Source organism: Pelophylax lessonae (genome assembly GCF_965119305.1).
Source record: "Pelophylax lessonae genome assembly, chromosome: 4".
Classification (NCBI taxonomy): Eukaryota; Metazoa; Chordata; class Amphibia; order Anura; family Ranidae; genus Pelophylax; species Pelophylax lessonae.
The window spans coordinates 590,789,032-590,808,761 of record NC_138771.1 but is presented as its reverse complement, the minus strand read 5'-3'; positions in this window follow the sequence as shown (position 1 = coordinate 590,808,761).

Here is a 19,730-nt window from a genome sequence, read left to right as displayed (position 1 = left end):
TGTCTCAGCCCTATCTCAGGCTTTGCAGTAGTGATCACAGTGAAGGATCTTTCAGCTGCTTTTGTCACTCTCTGCTGCTCCTAAAAGATCGGTTCTCTGTGATCACTACTGCAAAGCTCAGCTAGGAGAGCATTTATTGGTGTGTGCACTCAGCACAGGCTGCAGGACACACATTTATACTAAATACACAGATAAGAGAGAGAGAGATAAGGCACAGTGAGGATCTTATGGCGCTTTTCCACTGCATGGAACCGTACCAGTTCGGCACGCTTTTGTGCTTTTCCACTGCGGTACCGCATGGTATAGGGTCGGAACGGTTCGGTACGGTACGGTATAGGTTTGCTTTTCCACTGCATGGAACCGAACGGTACGGTACGGTACGGCTCTGAAAAAACAGTACCTACTCGATTGTGGTTCCAACAGGTACCAAACTGGTACCATATCCCACAATCCTTTGCATGCAGTCACTACTAGCCACTGATTGGTCAGAGAATCACACCCACCCCGTTGTTATCCCACCCACTTAACTTTAGTACTACTTTAGTGGAAAAGCAAACCTATACCGTACCGTACCGAACCGTTCCGACACTATACCATGCGGTACCGCAGTGGAAAAGCAAACCGGGCCAAGCAGGGCAGAGTAGAGCCGAGCTGGTACTAGCCGGTACTTACAGTGGAAAAGTGCCATTACAGTGCCCTGAATGAGGGAGAATCGCTCCTATGTCAATGAGGCAGAACTGTGGAAGCTCCCAATGCGCCCTCCCCCTCTCTACATATCCTGTCCAAGGTGTCTTCACTGCCCACCTCTCCTCCCATCCCTGCTGGCTGGGGAGGAAGGTGGCAGGCGGTGGGACTGATTGTAACTTCTGTATGTGTACCCACAGTGGATTATAATAAACCTGAATTATACACTGCTGAGGGTCCACATACAGCAGTTACAATCAGTCCCACCCCATCTCCTTCTTCCCCAGCAATGTAACGTCCGCTGTTTGTCTGTGTGCATGGGCTGTCTGACAAAGGGGGCGGGTCCCGCATATCAGTTCCGCCCATCCCGACATCAGAGCTACATTTTGACAGCTCTACTCTCTCTCCTTGCAGCTGCCTGGCTTCCCACCAATCACTGGCGCTGTGCGCAGCGCAAGACAGAATGAGATGAGAATCCATGACTGTTGTGCACATAAATTGGGGGGGCACATGGGGGTCACAGACTAATGTTGGTGGGGCCATGGCCCCCTCTGGCCCCACCCTAGTGACGCCACTGCACCTTGGTTTATCTGCACCTTAAACATCAAGAATCACTCACCTGCACAAGTTTTTGGACTTTATACATATTTTCATGCTATAATTTGTTATAGTTTTGCTGTGTTATATTTGTGTATATCTTTGCAGACACTCACCATTTTTCACTTAGAGTTTTCTCACAACTCACATAGTGATCATTCAGCACATATCAAGTGCACCTATACCCTTCTTTTCAATAGTGGAGGTGGCCAAATTGCGTCAACAATGGGAAGGGCTTAAAGGCTACATAAAACCTGAGCCTACTTGCTGTATGCACAGCACACATATGCCACAACTCTTGTATCTGTAAAATATGTTTTAAGGGCCACAAGCATATATCGCACAGACACCTCAGCATAATCATTTTAAAAAACCAAAAGCTTTGATTACATATTCTTTTGTGCACACTGCCAGTGAGCTAATACTTTGTCTTCATCAAACTAAAAGAATAAGTTTTATGATATAGTCTAGGACTGCTTAGCAAAATGAGCAACTGTTGAAACAATAAACACTTTAGTCAGAAGTTTGCAATGAACAATATAGTGTGTAGCTAGGTGCAGCTGGCTGTGTGATTCCCCGCTCACCCACCCCTGCTGCTGCGCGTGTAACAGAATGTCTAGAGGAGCAGGCTGTGCTTCCCACTCTCCTCCTTCACCCCATACCCCGGCTGTGTGCAGTAAACAAAGCAGGCTGTACTGTGAAGCCGCAACCTCTCATGCTGAGCTTCCCTGCTGCTGTCAGAACCGCATCTGTGTAGTGTGTTGCCTGATTGACTTTAAATTGAAAGAAGACATTCTAAGAAAAGCAAGAGTTAGAAACCAAATAGAATACGAAGGAGCGACCATACACATATATCAAGATCTCTCTAATATCACCTTAAAACACCGTAGAGATCTGAGACCTCTCCTGGAAGTACTGCGCACAAAAGGTATAATTTATAAATGGAAATTCCCCTTTTGCATATCGGCGACTACCCAAGGTCGCACAGCCCTACTAAAGGTCCCAGAAGATCTCCCGCTCTTCTGTGCAACGTTAGGCATCCAACAAGTGGCTCTCCCTAACTGGTATGCAGAATTCCGGAATTCCCCCTTCACTGTCGATCCACCCGACTCAGACTCCATGGAGGTATTAGAAACCAGAAACAGACGCCAAAGATCCCCTTCAACCACCAGGGATTTTGCTGTCTCACACAACCTGCCGTATGGAATCAGCCCGACAAAACCCCCGCAACAACGGAAGGCCCGCACTGATCATTAACAAGGGGAGCTAACTGTCATTACACATTTTCTTTTTTTTTTGGTTTGTTTGTTCGCTGTGCATTTTATTCTTCACTTTTACACTTCCCTGGTTATCATACGGCACGATACATTCCATAGCCCGTACCATTTGCTTACGCATCCCATGTTCGATGATCCCGATGTGATGCCACAAGTCATTGATCACTGTGATCCCTCCCCATACAGCAGCAAAGCACTGTAGTCATTACCTCTATCTTGCAAAAGACTGCCTCAGACTCTGACTTTTTGCTAACAGATCTACCTGCATACATATGCCTAAGCAATTACACAGGATTGCATTCACCCCATTATCATATGAAGCTCTCTGGATTTCTTTGCTTGAACTAAGGTCCCTTGAACTTTGGACTTTTTTTTCCCTTCTACCACCCTTGAATTCTCTCTAGTTTTAAGCCATGTGCTGGATTCACCCCCCCCTTTTTTTTTTCTTTTTCTCACTCCTCTCTCCCCTCATTTAGGGAGGAGAGGAGTGATGGGGGGTGGGGACGAGGTAGAGGAGGGTAAAAAACTGGGAAAAAATTTAAAAAATAAGAAGAAAGGTTGAAATACATGTCACTATACATTACAAGATTTGACAATTCAATTTAACCACATCGCTTACTGAGCCTACCCTCATAGATTTTTGAGTGACGCTCAGTACACCATTGCCAAAATATCTTATCTTGTGTAATGGTTTTAACTCCTCATCTCTACTTCCTCTAATTTGCACTAATTCATCTGACGATGTCTATTTTAAGCGTATTAATCTTCTGCGTTGAATACATGCTTTGCCATAATGCAGTTTAGGACCCTCCCCTCCACGGGTTTTCTGTGGAAGAGATGGCCTGATTCTCAGAGGTAACAGTGGCCGACACAGGCCCCCAAATTTCTTCAAGAAGAATACCGTATCTCTCTTATATGACTTTTGAGATGTATACTTCACCCTCTAAGACTAACACTACCAGGTGATGTACAAATACTGAACTATGATTAAGGATGTTCATCTCAGGTTAATTTCTAAGTCTGGTTTTCTCCATGTTTAAATGTTTAGTTGTTTAACAATTTTACTACGAGATCTTACATCATCATGCACATATTCTCTCCAATGCTCTCTTGGAGCTATTAAATGCTCCTTCTGTTAAAATCCTCACAATACAGCCTTATCCAAAGGCCTCCCTCACCTCACCTAGACTCTGATATGTTGAGCTACACCCAAAAACCCCATCAGGCTGAAACATATTAAACTCCAAACAACAACTGTTAACAGATTTATCCCTCGTGGCGGCGGCTCGCGTTCACGTGATCTACGCGGACACCCTCCGGCCAGGACAACTCCAACCCCACCTAGAGAACTTTCTCTGCAGTTTACCTACTGCCAAATTCTACCAACTCCCTCATTGGCGTAACCCCCATCTAGGTCTGCTGGACTGACAGGCAAGCAGGTCCTCCTGGTCCCAGACCTCACCCCTTTTCACACAGTATCAGGCCCAACCCCTCTCCTCCGTGGTTCACCCAACACTAAATCTCTCTGATACCTTTCCCTTCATCTTCAACCCCCATCCTATACCCCAATCTTCACTCTAAGCAAACTGATGATGACATTTCCTACGCCCCCAGCGCCTGACCCCCCCCCCCCCCCAGAACACTCTCGCTATATTCCATAAACGTCAAAGGCCTAAATACCCCGGAAAAGCGCTCTAAATTTTTCCTTTCCATTCGTTCATCTAAAGCAGATTTTATATTTATCCAAGAAACACACTTCAGAGCAGACAGTATTCCCAAACTCTATAACAAATACTATCCGATTGCCTACCATGCTCCAAATCTCGAATCAAAATCGAAAGGTATATCCATTCTCATTTCTAAAAATTGCCCATTCACACTAACAGACTCGATTACAGACACCCAAGGCAGATTCCTATTTCTTAAAGGTACGCTGTTCAACCTCCCCATAAACTTAGTTAACGTCTACGCCCCCAATTTTGATCAAGTAACGTTCTTTAAAGACGTCTTAGGACGCCTGACAAATTTTCAATTAGAACTTATGATTGTGGGCGGAGACTTTAACGTGGCCCTCAACCCTCTCCTAGACACCTCCTCCGGTTCCTCTGCTCTCTCATATAAAGCCTTAAAATCAATCAAACTGGAACTACATAAACTGACTCTCCACTACGCCTGGCGTACCATGAACCCGAATACTAAAGATTTCACATTCTTCTCAACACCGCACAACACTTACACAAGGCTTGACTATTTCTTCATTTCCCAAAATTTTGTCCAGTCCATTACTAAAACTGATATTGACCCGATGATCCTTTCAGATCACCATCCCATCTTCCTCTCCCTGACTCTCCCTTCCAAACGCTCATACTCCAATATCTGGCGCCTTGATAACTTATTACTCTCCAACCAAGAATACATAAAAGCTATCAAAACCAAACTAACACATTACTTCACTGAAAACGCAAATGCCGGGCTCCTTCCCGCCACCATTTGGGCTGCCCACAAATGCGTCATTAGAGGAGAACTAATATCACTAGCGGCTAAGAGGAAAAAAATCCAACAAGCACACATATCACAACTCACTGGAAAAATTCGCTCCCTGGAAAGTGCACACAAACAATCCCTAGCCGCCCAAACTCTAAACGACCTAATACAAGCTCGTACTGAATTACTAGAAATACTGGGTAAAGTAGTTAAACGAAAATTCTCCTTGCAGCAAAAGCAATATTATGAGTTCGGTAATAAATCTGGAAAATTACTTGCCAAAGCCATCCAAGCCAAAAAAGCATCGAGAATTATACATTTAATAGTCGATTCCGCCGGTAACAAATTCTCATCCAACGAGGGAATCGCCAATCAATTTGTTAAATATTATTCGAAGTTATATAACCTATACCCTGACAACCAAAAAACAAACACGTCTAGAACAGAGAAAATTAAAGCTTTCCTAAACAAATACTCAACAGGCCCTCTCTCATCTGAAGCTGCAGAAAAACTAAACCAACCTCTGTCAGTGGATGAGGCAACCGCAGCACTTAACCAAATCAAACCAGGTAAAAGTCCAGGGCCAGATGGTCTGACGGCAACTTATTATAAACTTTTCTCGGATATCTTGACCCCTCATTTCCTTCAAACCTTCAACTCTAACACCTTATCCACCGAAAAATGTCCTGACCTATTAGAGGCACACATCACAGTTATTCCCAAACCTGGAAAAGACACATCACTAGTTACTAACTACAGACCCATCTCCCTCTTGAATGTAGACATCAAATGGTACGCTAAGATCCTTGCAAATCGCTTACTCCCTCTCCTTCCCGGATTTGTCCCTGGCAGGGAAGCTAGGGACAATACCCTAAAAGCTCTGAATATCCATCACTGGCTCACTAACTCAAACACACAGGGTTTCTTCCTATCCTTGGATGCGGAGAAGGCGTTCGACAGAGTGGCATGGGATTATATGTCTGAAGCCTTGAAAGCAATTCTCATCGGAGGTCAGATGCTTCAATTTATCATGACACTTTATTCCAAACCTCGAGCTCGCGTCAGGGTCAACGACCAACTGTCGAACGCCTTCTCCGTGTCAAACGGTACCAGACAGGGATGTCCCCTTTCCCCGCTTATCTTTATTATTACACTTGAACCCTTTCTGCTGTTTACGCTCCCACCCCGACATCAAGGGAGTTACTATTGATGATAAACAATACAAGGTCGCAGCATATGCGGATGATATTCTCCTCTTTCTTACCGAACCCCTTACCTCAATCCCCAACTTATTGCATGAACTGACCTCTTTCCAATCCATCTCAAATCTAAAGATTAACTTTACCTAAAGATTTAACTTAAACTAAATTTCCCTACCTGCAAACATTCTCAACCTCTGCCAATCAAACTTCCCATTTAGTTGGGAACCCCACTCAATTACTTACCTGGGTATCCAGATCCCCACATCCTTTACTGACCTATACACACTAAACCACACACGATTAATTCGCTCGATCAAACAAGACCTATCCGAGTGGAAAAACTGCCCTTTCTCATGGTTTGGAAAAATCGCCATCATTAAGATGAACATATTACCACGATTATTGTACCTTTTACAAACCATACCCATCAAACTCCCCCCCTCCTTTTTCCTAACATACAAACAAATCTGCTCAAAATTCATATGGTCCCCCAAACGCCCAAGGCTGAATTGGCAAAGACTTACCTCCCCCAAAATGCAAGGTGGCGCAGGCCTCCCTGATCTGCTCAAGTACTATTGGTCTTGCCATTTCACAAGACTAGTAGACTGGCACGTCCATGCCTCCTCTAAAGACTGGGTCACCCTAGAAAACTCTATGTCTAAAATCCCCACACGACAACTTCCCTGGATTGATCCAATTCTGACTCATAAACCACACTCAAAACATCCCCTGATTGCTGCTACACTTCAAATATTTAGATTCACATGTAAAAAGTTTAACCTAGCCTCCGCACCTGGCCCCTTAACACCTCTCTCAAATAATTCATGTTTTCCCCGTGGTCTCAGACTCCAAAAGCACCCGACAATTGCCTCAGACTCCCCAGTTAGAGCTGAACAGTTATTCCACAACGGCTCCTTCACCTCCTTCGAGAACCTGACTACTAGGTTTCCTAAACATGGTATATCCTTTTTCAATTACCTTCAAATTAGACATTTTCTACTATCCCCCAAAAGGTCCTTAGACTGGAAAAAACCCCACTCTCCTTTCGAGACCTTGTGTACCCAAAACAAACCCCAGCGTCATCTGATTTCAACTATATACACACTCCTGTCCTCACAATTTGATACCACTCTGGACAAAACTTGTAAACATTGGGAAGAAGACCTATCCATACACCTTTCACATACAGACTGGACGCGTATCTTCTCTCATATACATAAAGGCTCCCTAAATGTCTCAGCTCAAGAAAATGGTATGAAAATATATACAAAATGGTACATGACACCAGACAAACTACACAAGATCAATGCAGACAATTCAAATCTCTGCTGGAAATGTAACAGAGAAAAAGGAACATTATTACATATCTGGTGGGATTGTTACCTTATTCAACCCTTTTGGAAATGTGTTCATGAATCATGACCTTATCTCTAAAACTACTACTTATACCCCAGATTATTCCCCCGCACAATACCTTCTACACCATACCCCCCTCCCACAATCTGCTTACAGAAAGTCACTTACACTAGACCCAAGATGTACATCCCCTGTCATTGGTTGTCAACGACCCTGCCCTCCACAAAGGAATGGCTCTCCCGTATCAACAAAGTAGCCGAGATGGAAGAATTAATCCACCAATCCAAAGAATCACTAGATAAATTTTACAAGACATGGGCCCCTTGGCTTGATTTCACAAAATCCGATGTATATTTGAATTACATAACCCCGTCTGCTGACATTGTAGCTTCTAACTAAAACCACACGTTTCCCTTCCTTATCACATTATTTGCCCACTATCTCTTTATCATTGTCCTGATAAATCGATGAGTGCAATTAAATGATGTTTGGCCCATACCTGACATACATCCCACCACTCTTCCCCTCCTTGCCCTTCCCTCATCCACCCTTCCTCTTCATTTCACCACGCCTGATACGTTTACCTACTAATTTACTCTAAGCAATTAAGCCCATTAACCCTCAATCATTCCGAACTCCTAAATATCTACCCCTCTCCAACCTAGAAGAGGGTTCCCCTTCTTTTTTTTTTTTTTCTTTTTATTTCCCCATTTATTACCCACCCCAGTGTATTTAAAGAAGACGCAGCCCCCATCGGGGGGATCCTCCCGTGCCCTGGACACAGCATGATCCCCTACGGGGGTGTCTGGTGTATGGGACGGATTCCTCCGATTCTATCACATTCCATACAATCCACAATATGCCAGTGCTGGGTCTCTCACATCCTCACCCTTGGCGATATTGTACTTTACTTGTTTTCTTGTCAAGATTTAAGATCTCTTTCACCTTCCCTTTGTTAATGACCGTATTATATGTCCAACATTACTCTGCATTGTACCACTTGGTCATTGTAAACTCAATGTTATTCACTTGTTTGTGTTTACCAAGAAATTTAATAAAATGTTTTTGAAAGAAAGAACCGCATCTGTGTGAAATCCCCCACTTTCTCCTTCATCCTCCCTCCTCCCAGGCCACAGTGTGCTTGAGCTAATCATGGGGAAGGTGGAACTTGCTATGCAGATGCCAGGGATTATGGAAACTGTAGTTCTTAAAGGAGCACTGCACAGTACATGTCTATAGTAGACCTGCAAACTTTAATACAAAGGATCACTGCACTCCAGAGGAGGAGAGAGACAGAGTTTTTCTGGGCAAAACTGGAAAAAAAGAGGTCTTTGTCAAGGAAAAGCTAAGTTGAACTGAACTACCACAGCTGCACCAGAGACGCAGTTGCAGAGAGCCTTGTGTGGAGAATCAGAGAGAGCACTCCAGAGGAGGAGAGAGACAGAGTTTTTCTGGGCAAAACTGGAAAAAAAGAGGTCTTTGTCAAGGAAAAGCTAAGTTGAACTGAACTACCACAGCTGCACCAGAGACGCAGTTGCAGAGAGCCTTGTGTGGAGAATCAGAGAGAGCAGACCTGTGTCAGTCTGCCTACATCCAAGTGAGGGACCAGAGGGCTAAGACCTGTATGCTGTGTGACCAGAGGCAAGTCACTGAGGATCAGACCTGCTGACAGATTTAGCCTTGCGAGGAACTGAGCTGGGAGACTGAGCCTCCGGGACCTGACTTATGAGGACTTCAGACCGCCAAGTGATCTGAACCGGATCCTTGCGTACCAGGAGGGATGAGCTGACCATCCGTGCTTATCTCAACATTGACACAATTAATGCAATAGAGACTGCTCCCTGTTTATGAGCCCACTAGCTATCAGTTACACACTTTAAAGGGGCTGCTTCATGTGCCTCATGTGCACCACCTACAGAAGGGCCCCAATGAAAGCCGGACAGCATTGACAGTTAGGAGCCAGGTACTTTGCAATCAACTCCAAGGCTTCTACTTTGTCAAAAAAACACACAAAAACCTTTATTCTTTTGGGTTAGTTAAAGATGATACTTTAACCCTGTTTACACCAGTTATAATTTCATTTAATATTACTATAGTTTAGTTGATTGCTACCTCATGGGTTAGTGTTCACTTTGTGTACCTAACACATCCATTTAATCTACCACCAGTTGCCTGTAGACAATTTTCTGGGTAATGCTATATAGTTGTAGTATACTAATGCTTAAATTACACAGGAGTGTGCATCTTTAGGAGTTGCGGCAGAACAGGGAACCCATCATCACCAGCAGCTCCTGCAGGGGTAAGTGCTACAAGTGCAAATAGTGCAGGAGTTTCTAACACACATAAGTATAAGAGTATAATACAAAGAGTGCAGGGGTCACAGAAGTACGTAATGAGTGTTGTGGTCAGGAGCAGCTCTACATAATAACCAATTAGCTTCCAGGTTTTATTGTCAAAGCATAATTGAGCAAGTTGAAATTAGAAGCTGATTGGCTGCCATGCACAGCTGCAACAGATTTTGCATTCTCCAGCTTTAGTAAACCTTATGTACACAAAGTGTGTATTTTTCACACTAGCAAATATGTGAAAAATTAAAAAGAACTGCACTAAGTAAAAAATATAATAAAATAAAAAGGGACCTATGCTCATTTAGAGCAGCAACTCATCTGTGAGATATTAACAGTAAAAAAGATAAAGGTGTAAAGGAGCTGCGCTAAACACACATATAATTAGTGTAGCATTCAAGAAAATATATATTGTTCAAAAAAGTAATGCAAGCATTTAAACAATAATCCCAATATGCAATAGTCCTAAATCAAAAATAATATTCAGTCCTTGTGGGCGAAAATAAGTGACAAAAACACCTGTGAACAAAAAGTAGAAAAAGTAATCCTCCAGTGTAACAATATCAGATCACCACCACTAGTGCAACCTCCACCTGATAAATTGCATGCTTACTGAATGGTATTGACCCCCTATCACGGAGGGTCAAACCCACTTGTGGCTACTTTGATCTTGCCATCAGGATGGTTAGGCCTCCAGAACTCCTCAAGGTTTTTAATTGATCGAAAGGAAAATAATTATTCAAATTATTGAATTATTTGTCAAATTATTCCCAAAGCACTGAGAGCAAGGATCCTACCACACACCGTGGATCTTGTCTGGAAGAAATGTGCCTGTAAATGAATGGGTTCATTTGGATGGAATGATTTTTGGGTTGAGCAATTCATAATACACTGGTATTCCTTACTGGACAAATAATAGCTCACCAAACATGTATTACATTTTTAATGGACCCTTAAACTGATCAAAGAGGGAGAGGGGGGCTAGACTGATTGTATAGGCAGGGGCACTGCTCAAATTCCACCAAGAATTTCTTCTGGCCTCTAGTCAGTGGTCAGCTGATGCTAGGACCCCAACAGGCTTATTACCAAGTACATATCAAGCCACCATGATGTTTTTGAACGGTTTATGTTTTTTATTTTTTGCAAAACCGTTGACGTGCAGTCCTGAGAACAAAACTTATAAGCAACATTATTTTGATATTCACTGCGCAATGCAAACTGGGACCACACCATAAACATCAAAAATCAGTTTATGATTTGATGAATAGGACTGGGGATCATGTTCACTGTGCAAGTATACAGTATATTTGTGTGCATATGCAAGCCCACAGTGCAAGCGTACCATAGCAATTTATTCCTGTTCTTTTTCATTTCTTTTGGTAGCTGGCTTGTTAAAAAATGCTTTTGGAATCAGAGTTATCTTGTAACACTTTTACTCATTGTATGGGTACTTTTGGGGTTATCGTTGAAATTCTGCCAGCATTTAGTAGCCGCCAATAATTCAACTCTTTTGTTATTGTGCTTTAATTTAGTTTTATTTTATCTATATTTTGTTATCTCAAACACACATACCAAAGTAAATGTCAAAGAAACTATTCCTAACTTAAAAGTTTACATATGATATCATATAAAAATGAGTTCTTTTGGGTCCAAAATCAACAGAATGTATAAAGCACTGTTCTTAGCAGACTGACAAAAGTGCCGCCAAAACGTCATAAGGAAGCAATTCTTTTGCTCTCATGTATGAATGACCAATTTGGTTCAGACATATTGGCCCTCATTTATTACACTGTAATAACACTTAAAGCTAACGAAATAGTGCTTAAAGTATCCTAAAGTGGGCTCTCATTAGGAATACTAAGTGTGTCTAAACTCTCAAAAAATTTGATGTGGAACTGAACTAAAAAAATGGAGATTTGCCTTGTTATAGGGAACATCTAGAAATGGTAATTGTGCCTAAAAGTATACTGAAAAATCGTTTTTCCTCCTGAATTAAAGCAGTGTAGTTCCTGTTATGTGAGGGCCTGCAACCTCAGCTGTTTATCTGCAGTGTGAGATCTAAAACTAGTCATACATGGATCGAAATGTGGTTATTTACCTAACATAGGGGAGTTCTTCTGTAGTTTAGAAAGTATTGGACAGGGCTGAAAATGTGCTTAGTATTTCAGTTCAGCAGAGAAAGAAAGCACAGGAATTTACAAGCTTACTAGATTTTTTAGTCAACATTTTTTTTTTTTGTGCACTTATCAACCAGAAATTAAAAAAAAAAAAAAAAAAACACTTTCAATGTTATATTTTTAGTGGCGTTACCATTTACTCACCATGCTTAGATGCAGGCCCCTTTAATTCTATTTAACCACAACTCCCCCATCTTCTACCATTTCCAGGGAAGATAGGTTTCTCTACTTCCCTCCCTCAGCAGCTCAGAGGCCACACTTGATGAGGCACAGGTAGCTGATTGGCCCTACCCTGTCAGAACTGGCATTTGGGCAGCAGGACAGGAACCTAATATCATGCTCTTCTACTGTGCACCTCCCCAATTGCTACCAAAGCACTGCAGCTCCAGTGGAGTTGCTAGCTCTTTGCATGTGTTACCAGAATTGCCTTGGACTTCACTGAGAGGTTGCAGGCGATGGATCAAGAAATTGAAATCCCGGATTCAATCTAATGAGAGCCCGCCAGTTCAGCAAGTAGAACTGGCCATTAACCCCTCCAGAGGGGGAAGCAAGAAGGATAATTCTACACCTCCCCACAGAAGACCGGAATTCCCTTGACAAGATAGTTAACCGCTTAGAAGTTGTGTATAGCCAATTGGTAACATTAGGGGACCGTAGGGCCTGCTTTATTTCCGAAAGCAAAGAGCAGGAAAAACAATTTTATAACATGCACTGGAACTGCAAGAGATAGCATCAGAGATACACCATAAGGAAAGAGTGAGAAGGCCTAGCTGGGGTGATGCGGATGCATGGCTGAAGAAACAATTTGTAGATAAACCGCTATCTAAAAAGGTCAGAGAGACCTTGCCATAGAAAGAAAGAAGCAAGCCAAATTTGAAATTCCCTAAACTGTTAGAAGTAGCAATAGAGTGTTAAGATCAGAGACACAAAGGCTTGGACCTACCCAATAATCACTGTTGTTGGAAAATCCCTAGATCCATCTGCAACCAAGTATATGGCTCCATGGCAGGTGGCTATTTAAAAACTGACAGTAGGGATGGCTCAGCTCCAGACAAAATTATCAATTTGGATACGGAACTGGCTAAAAGGGCGTTTCCAAAGGTTGGTAATAAATAGCGCATACTCAGACTGTCTGGGGTAGTAAGTGGGGTCCCCCAAGGCTCAGTCCTGGGACCAACCTTGTTCAATTTATTCATAAACAGCATTGAGGACGGGATCAGTAGTTCTATATCAGTTTTTGCAGATGACACAAAATTGGGCAGGGCAATAACTGCACAGCATGAAGCAGATATCCTACAGAATGACCTGAACAAAAAAACAGAGTGGGCAACGATATGGCAAATGAGGTTTGTAATGGATCAACCAGCACCCCGACCAGGTACCTCCGTTGACAGATGCTCCTAGTGCTTCCCGAGGGCTCCAAGCACTCCACCAGACACCGTAACCACTTCAGACCCCACGAACCGCCGCAGCTTGGTTAGGGTCTTGCCGTCTCCTACCCACTCTGGACCTACGACAAGGCTCCAGGTTCTCATGGGTGAACCTCTCTTTTCCCTGAGAGTGCAGCAGAACAAGCTCTTACACAAGCTCTTACAAGAGCTTAGTGATTATCCAAGGGAGTATGGAAGACCATAGCAATCCCTTGCAGCATATTCCCCCAATAAGAGACAGGACTCTATATTGAGGGTGAACTAACTCTAGAACACTTGTTAAGGAAAGAACAGCATCTAGAAAGGACATACAGGAAACTGCTAGAACACGTTCAGCAGCATGCCTATGAGTCGGCAGTGGAAACTCTGGAGATTGCTGTTCCCAAAGCTAAAGTGCTGACAACAGGGCAGAGCTCTGCTAGCCTCTGCCCAGCAGCAGTAACATCTTCTGGATTCCACAGACAGGAGATGGTGAATCTCGATCCCCAGACACCACCAGAGACTGGGGATTTAATAGATTTTTCTATTGAGGAGGAAAAACCCGGTGAGCCTCCTGCAGAAGAGCTGACTTCAGAGAATGGTGCTGTAGACCAGGATACAACAATCTGTGGCCCTGAAGGATTTTTGCAAGGTCAACGATGTTTTGATATACTTCCCAGTGGAACAGCTGGCAGCTGGGCAGAACGCTACTGGCCTCTGCCCACAACAGTCACGTTTGCAGGAGCTCCAGGAAGAGAATGCAATCGGCACCTCACAACTGCAGCTTGAGCTGATATCAGTGGATGGGACTGCGGTATTCACTGACAGCAATCCAGCAGAAGAGTTGGCAACAGGGCAGAGTGCCGCTGGCTTTTGCCCCCAACTAACAGAAGATGGATTTCCTGTGGTAGTGGATGGGACTTCGGTTTCCACTTACACAACCCCAGAAAAATGTCTGGCATTGGGACAGGAGGATGTCAGCGTTGTTGTACAAGCACTGGCAGATTTTCATCGCGAAAAATTATATGAGACTACTGTCTCCACCTGGGTACCCCAGGGATGCTGGGTAGTCGGCCCAGATCCCCAACAGCATGATCCAGTGAGCCCAGTCACCCTGTCTTCTCTCCAGTGGCCAAATGGACTCCAGGGAGAAGGACTAGTCCACACTTCTGCCCAGCAGGGGTTGTGTTCTACAAGAGAGGCAGAGGTTGGCTGGGTGAGTAGTGATCTGTTCTGGACAATTTGTTTGGGGTAGTGTGTGGGTGCAGACATTGGGGGACTGGAACTACGGACTAACTTCGAAGTCAACCCGTTTGGGGTCTCCTTCTGTGTTAGTCTCCTGCCGAAAGGGGAGATATGTGATGTGAGTAACTTTGGTTGAGGGGCTTGTGGAACCCAGATTGCTTTAGGGAGGTTGGGAGACTCACAGGGCACAGGGTGACCAAGAACACCAGTCAGGTCTGCTCTGCACTAATCAGACTCTTGCTAGTGGGGTGGGGTTTGTTGTTGTTGAACACCTGCATTCCAAAGTTCTATTATTCCTGTCTGCCTATAGTAAGCTTATTATGGGATTTGTATGTTTGTGTGGCTAAGGGGGAGGGGTTGTCAGATTGTATATCTCTGTGATCATGTGTTTTGAGCAAACAGTTTGATTCTGGTTTAAATCCAAAACTTGTGCTGTCTAGTTCTTGGGGTAACTATAGCCAGATTCACGGATCCCGTGTTCCAGAGCCAAGAAAGCAGGTTTACTGGCGGAGATACCCAGTCGAGGTGTCCGGATTCCGTCACAAGGTTTAATGTGGAGAAGTGTAAGGTTTTGCACTTGGGGACTAAATATATAAAAGCACAATACACTTTAGGGGGGGAACCTTTGGGGGAATCAAAAATGGAGAAAGGTCTGGGAGTCTTGGTAGAGGATAGACTAAGCAATAGCATGCAATGTCAAGCGGCAGCTGCCAAAGTCAGCAGAATATTAGCATGCATAAAGAAAGGGATGTATTCCAGAGATAAAACCATAATCCTATGACTTTATAAAACTCTGGTCCGAACGCATCTGGAGTATTCTGTCCAGTTCTGGTCGCCAGTCCTCAGGAGGGATGTGTTGGAGCTGAAGAGAGTCCAGAGAAGGGCAACTAAACTAATTAGGGGATTGGAGGACCTTAATTATGAAGAGCATCTGCAATCGCTTGATTTATTCTCCCTGGAGAAGAGACGCCTGAGAGGGGACATGATAGCAATTTATAAATACCTCAATGGTGATCTCAGCATAGAAAAAAAGCTATTAAGTCGAAAGGATTGCATGAGGACTCCAAGGCATACAATGCGATTAGAGGAGAAGCGTTTTAACCTCAGGCAACGTAGGGGGTTCTTTACTGTTAGGGCTACAAGATTGTGGGATTCTCTACCACAAGAGGTAGTTTCTGCAGGAAGTATGGCTACTTTCAAAAGACTCTTGGACGTACATCTCAAGGATCAGAACATTCAGGGGTATGAGAGATGATTACAGCCATACACACCTACACAGGTTGAACTGTGTAACGGATCTTAGTACCCCAGGAGGGCACATCCGCCGGACCTGTGTCTCCTGTCCTCCAAACGCACCCACAGCCTGCAGAGAAGCCATACCCAGCCCTTAACTCCTCAATCACAAGGCAATCCCCACAGGTGTTGAGGGTTCAACATGCAGAGCTTAAACTGTTTATTAAATTCCAAGACATACAGTTTTACCCACAGTTAGGGAAACTCCCCTTAACCTTGCCAAAGGGGGGAAGGGGACAAGGAACAACCAATGGGGACTGAACATTTGTACATTGAAACAGGCTACAAATAACCTAATGAGATTATGGTAAACAGGCAGTCTCTCAATACACACCCCCTGTGGAGAGATGTCTCCAGTCCAGACCATTGTCTATGTGTCATGAATCCACACAATTAGACACAGAAACAGGAGGGGGGGATGGGGGGAGAAGGGCTGTAGCATTACATTACATTAACTCAATGCCAGCATGTCCCCAGGTCTCCAGTATCTTTTGGCCCATAGTCTGTCGGTAGGAGGCTTGCGCACAGTCCCCTCCAAACCACACAGTGACAGTGGGCTCTGTCACATTTCTCCCCTTTTAAAAACAGACTAACCAGGTTCCTGACCCTCAACTGGTCTGGACCTGCGTTAGTCACAAACTTCCACCCCAGGCAACCAGGAAAAGTAAAAGTACGACTCTGGCGCTGGGGAGCAAAACCGCACATAGGGTCTCCCATGAATAAAAACAGCCGCTGCAGAGTGGGAACAGCTGTCTGCACTCCTCTGATCTGGGTCTGGGTTGTAGATATTGGGGGGAGCTGAATAATCCTCTGCCCTGATGCCAGCAATTCCGCTGGTAGGGAATGTAGGCTGGTAGGGCTATGCATTTGGGGAGAAAAAGGTACTTGCTTTTCTCCTGGTGTAGTTACCAGCCGCTGAGAAGGTATCTTGCAGGGACTGTCTCCCGGATTCTTCATCTCTTGTTCTGATGCTGGGCAGAGACGATCAGCGCTCTATCCTGTAGCCAGCGCTTCTGCAGGGGGGACATATGCAAAAGTTGGGTACAACTGCTGGAGAGGGGGAAGGGTTTTCTCCCCTGCCGGTTCTGTGACCAGCCACTGGGGTGACTTCTGACAGGGGCTGTCTCCCAAACCCTCCAAAAACATACTGAGGACGGGGAAGGGGCCAGCGGAACTCTGCCCTGTAGCCAACGCTTCTGCTGAGGGGATAAACCCTGGGGTAGTGTCCAAGTGCTGGGGAAACGGCTCACTGAGGTCATCCCTCGGACTCCCTGGATCTAACTCTGAGGGTGGGCAGAGGCCAGCGGCACTCTGCCCCATAGCCAGCGCTTCTGCTGGGGGGATGAACATTGGGGTAGTGTCCAATTGCTGGGGAGGGAGAATTGCTTCCTCTACTCCCGGTGGGGATATCTGCTGTTGGGAAAACAGCTTACGCAGATCCTCTCTCAGACTCTCTGGATCAGACTCTTTTTCTGATGCTGGGCAGATGCCAGGGGCACTCTACCCAGTAGCCAGCGCTTCTGCTGGGGCACCAGATGAGATACTCTGGACTTGCTGCTGATCACCATTTCCCAGCCTTCCAGCGCCTGTCTCAACTCCCCCTTCTGAGACCTTCATGCTATTAGCTTGTCTCGCTGCCTGGGGGACCTCCGGTGCGTTCCGGCATTCTATCGCTCGCAGTGCCCTCTGTATCATTGCTGCTTGTTCCATTCCGGTTAGGACGGGAAAACGCAGGGGCACCCCTGGCCCCATTTGCTTCTCATCTTCGTGACTGTCTGCCATTTCTCCCGGACAGTCCCAGGCAACGGGAGCCATGCCAGGCTGCTGATCACCGTCAAACAGCCGCTTGCAGGCAATCTCAAGCTCCCATTCCTGCTCAACCAGGAACTCCAATTCCTCCAGGTCACACGTCTCTTCGGGGAGGTCCAGCACCTCATCTCAGAAGTCCAGGATGTTTTCCAGCCGCCACTCCTCATCACTCCCAAAGTCTGGGTCTCCGTACATTTTTTTGATGGAGCAGCCCCACGCCGCCATAGCCAACGCCTTCTGTCGGGCTGCCATCTGCTGTACCTGGCCACAGTTGAGCCGCGAACCACCGGAGGGCTCTGTAGCTGGCGTCCAGCCTCATTTCCTCCTGGACCAATCTTCCGAGCTCCGTCTTCCCTTCATCTCGCGGTCGTTCCCTCAGGAACACCTCTCGCGCACGGTACTGCGTCCGGTACATCTCTGTGGAGGAGAGAAGGATCTTCCCCTGATGGTGCCGCTTGTGGCTTAGCGCCTCATGCCAGAGTTGCCTGCGGATCACATCCTCCCAGCCGAGCATTGTGTGCTCTGTCATTGATGGTGCTTCCGCATGCCTTGCAGCCTCCTCCCGAAATCCACTCTCATGCTGGCTGGTCCCCGTATCACTCCTCGGCAGCTGTCCAGATCTGGAATCCTGGTGGTGGTTTGGATGTCCTGGACTGCAGGAGACATCCCATCGCTGCCAACCAATGTAACGGATCTTAGTACACCTGGTGGGCACAATAATGGGGACTGAACATTTGTACATTGAAACAGGCTACAAATAACCTAAAGAGATTATGGTAAACAGGCAGTCTCTCAATACACACCCCCTGCGGAGAGATGTCTCCAGTCCAGACCATTGTCTATGTGTCATGAATCCACACAATTAGACACAGAAACAGGAGGGGGGGGTGAGGTGGGGGGGAGAAGGGCTGTAGCATTACATTACATTAACTCAATGCCAGCATGTCCCCAGGTCTCCAGTATCTTCTGGCCCATAGTCTGTCGGTAGGAGGCTTGCGCACAGTCCCCTCCAAACCACACAGTGACAGTGGGTTCTGTCACAAACTGCATGGACTATTGTCTTTATTCAACCTCAACTACTATGTAACTATGTAAGTGTAATCAAAAATACTCCTCCTCCAAGGGGCAAGGAGAGGATGCCTCCTTCTGGAGAGGGTGAACAGCACTCAGAAGTGGCCAAGGTAAGCAAGGTAATTAAACCTGTGTTGACAAGGTTGAGTTTGGCAATCCCCAGAGGATTCAGAGAGGATTCTGTTAAATGCCCAGCTGCCTGGAGTCGAACAATGGGGAGAAAAGTGAAACGGCTCCCCATCCAAGAACCAAAGATGTTGACGAAGAAGCATGGAGCCATGCACAAGAAGAGCTTTTTTTTTTTACTTTGTACTTTTTTAGGAGATTTTATTTTTTCATTTTTACATTCTTAAATTTTATTTTATTATTATTTTTTTGTCTTATATGTCACTGTGACTCCTGCTATATTTCCGGTGTCCCTGGGCTTGGGGGTTTCTTTCGAGCTTCTGCCGTACTTCTGTTCTATTTTAGCTGTGTTCCATCTCAGCCTGAATTTGACCTACTCATGGTTTTGTCCATATACAGTATATTAGCCACATTAATATTTGTGTAGGTCCCCGTTTGTATGTACAGGAGTGACCACGAACCATGCATCCAGATGTAATGTAATTGAATACTACAAGAAAATGGCTGCTGGTCTATTTTCGGTATATGTCTGAGCTATGAAAAGATGGCCGCCACTTAATACTGCACTTTCACCCTTTATTAAGACATGCCTAACAGCCTATCGGCATCCCCTGATGAAGTCAAGTGGGAGTGACGCTACATGTCAAGACCAAGC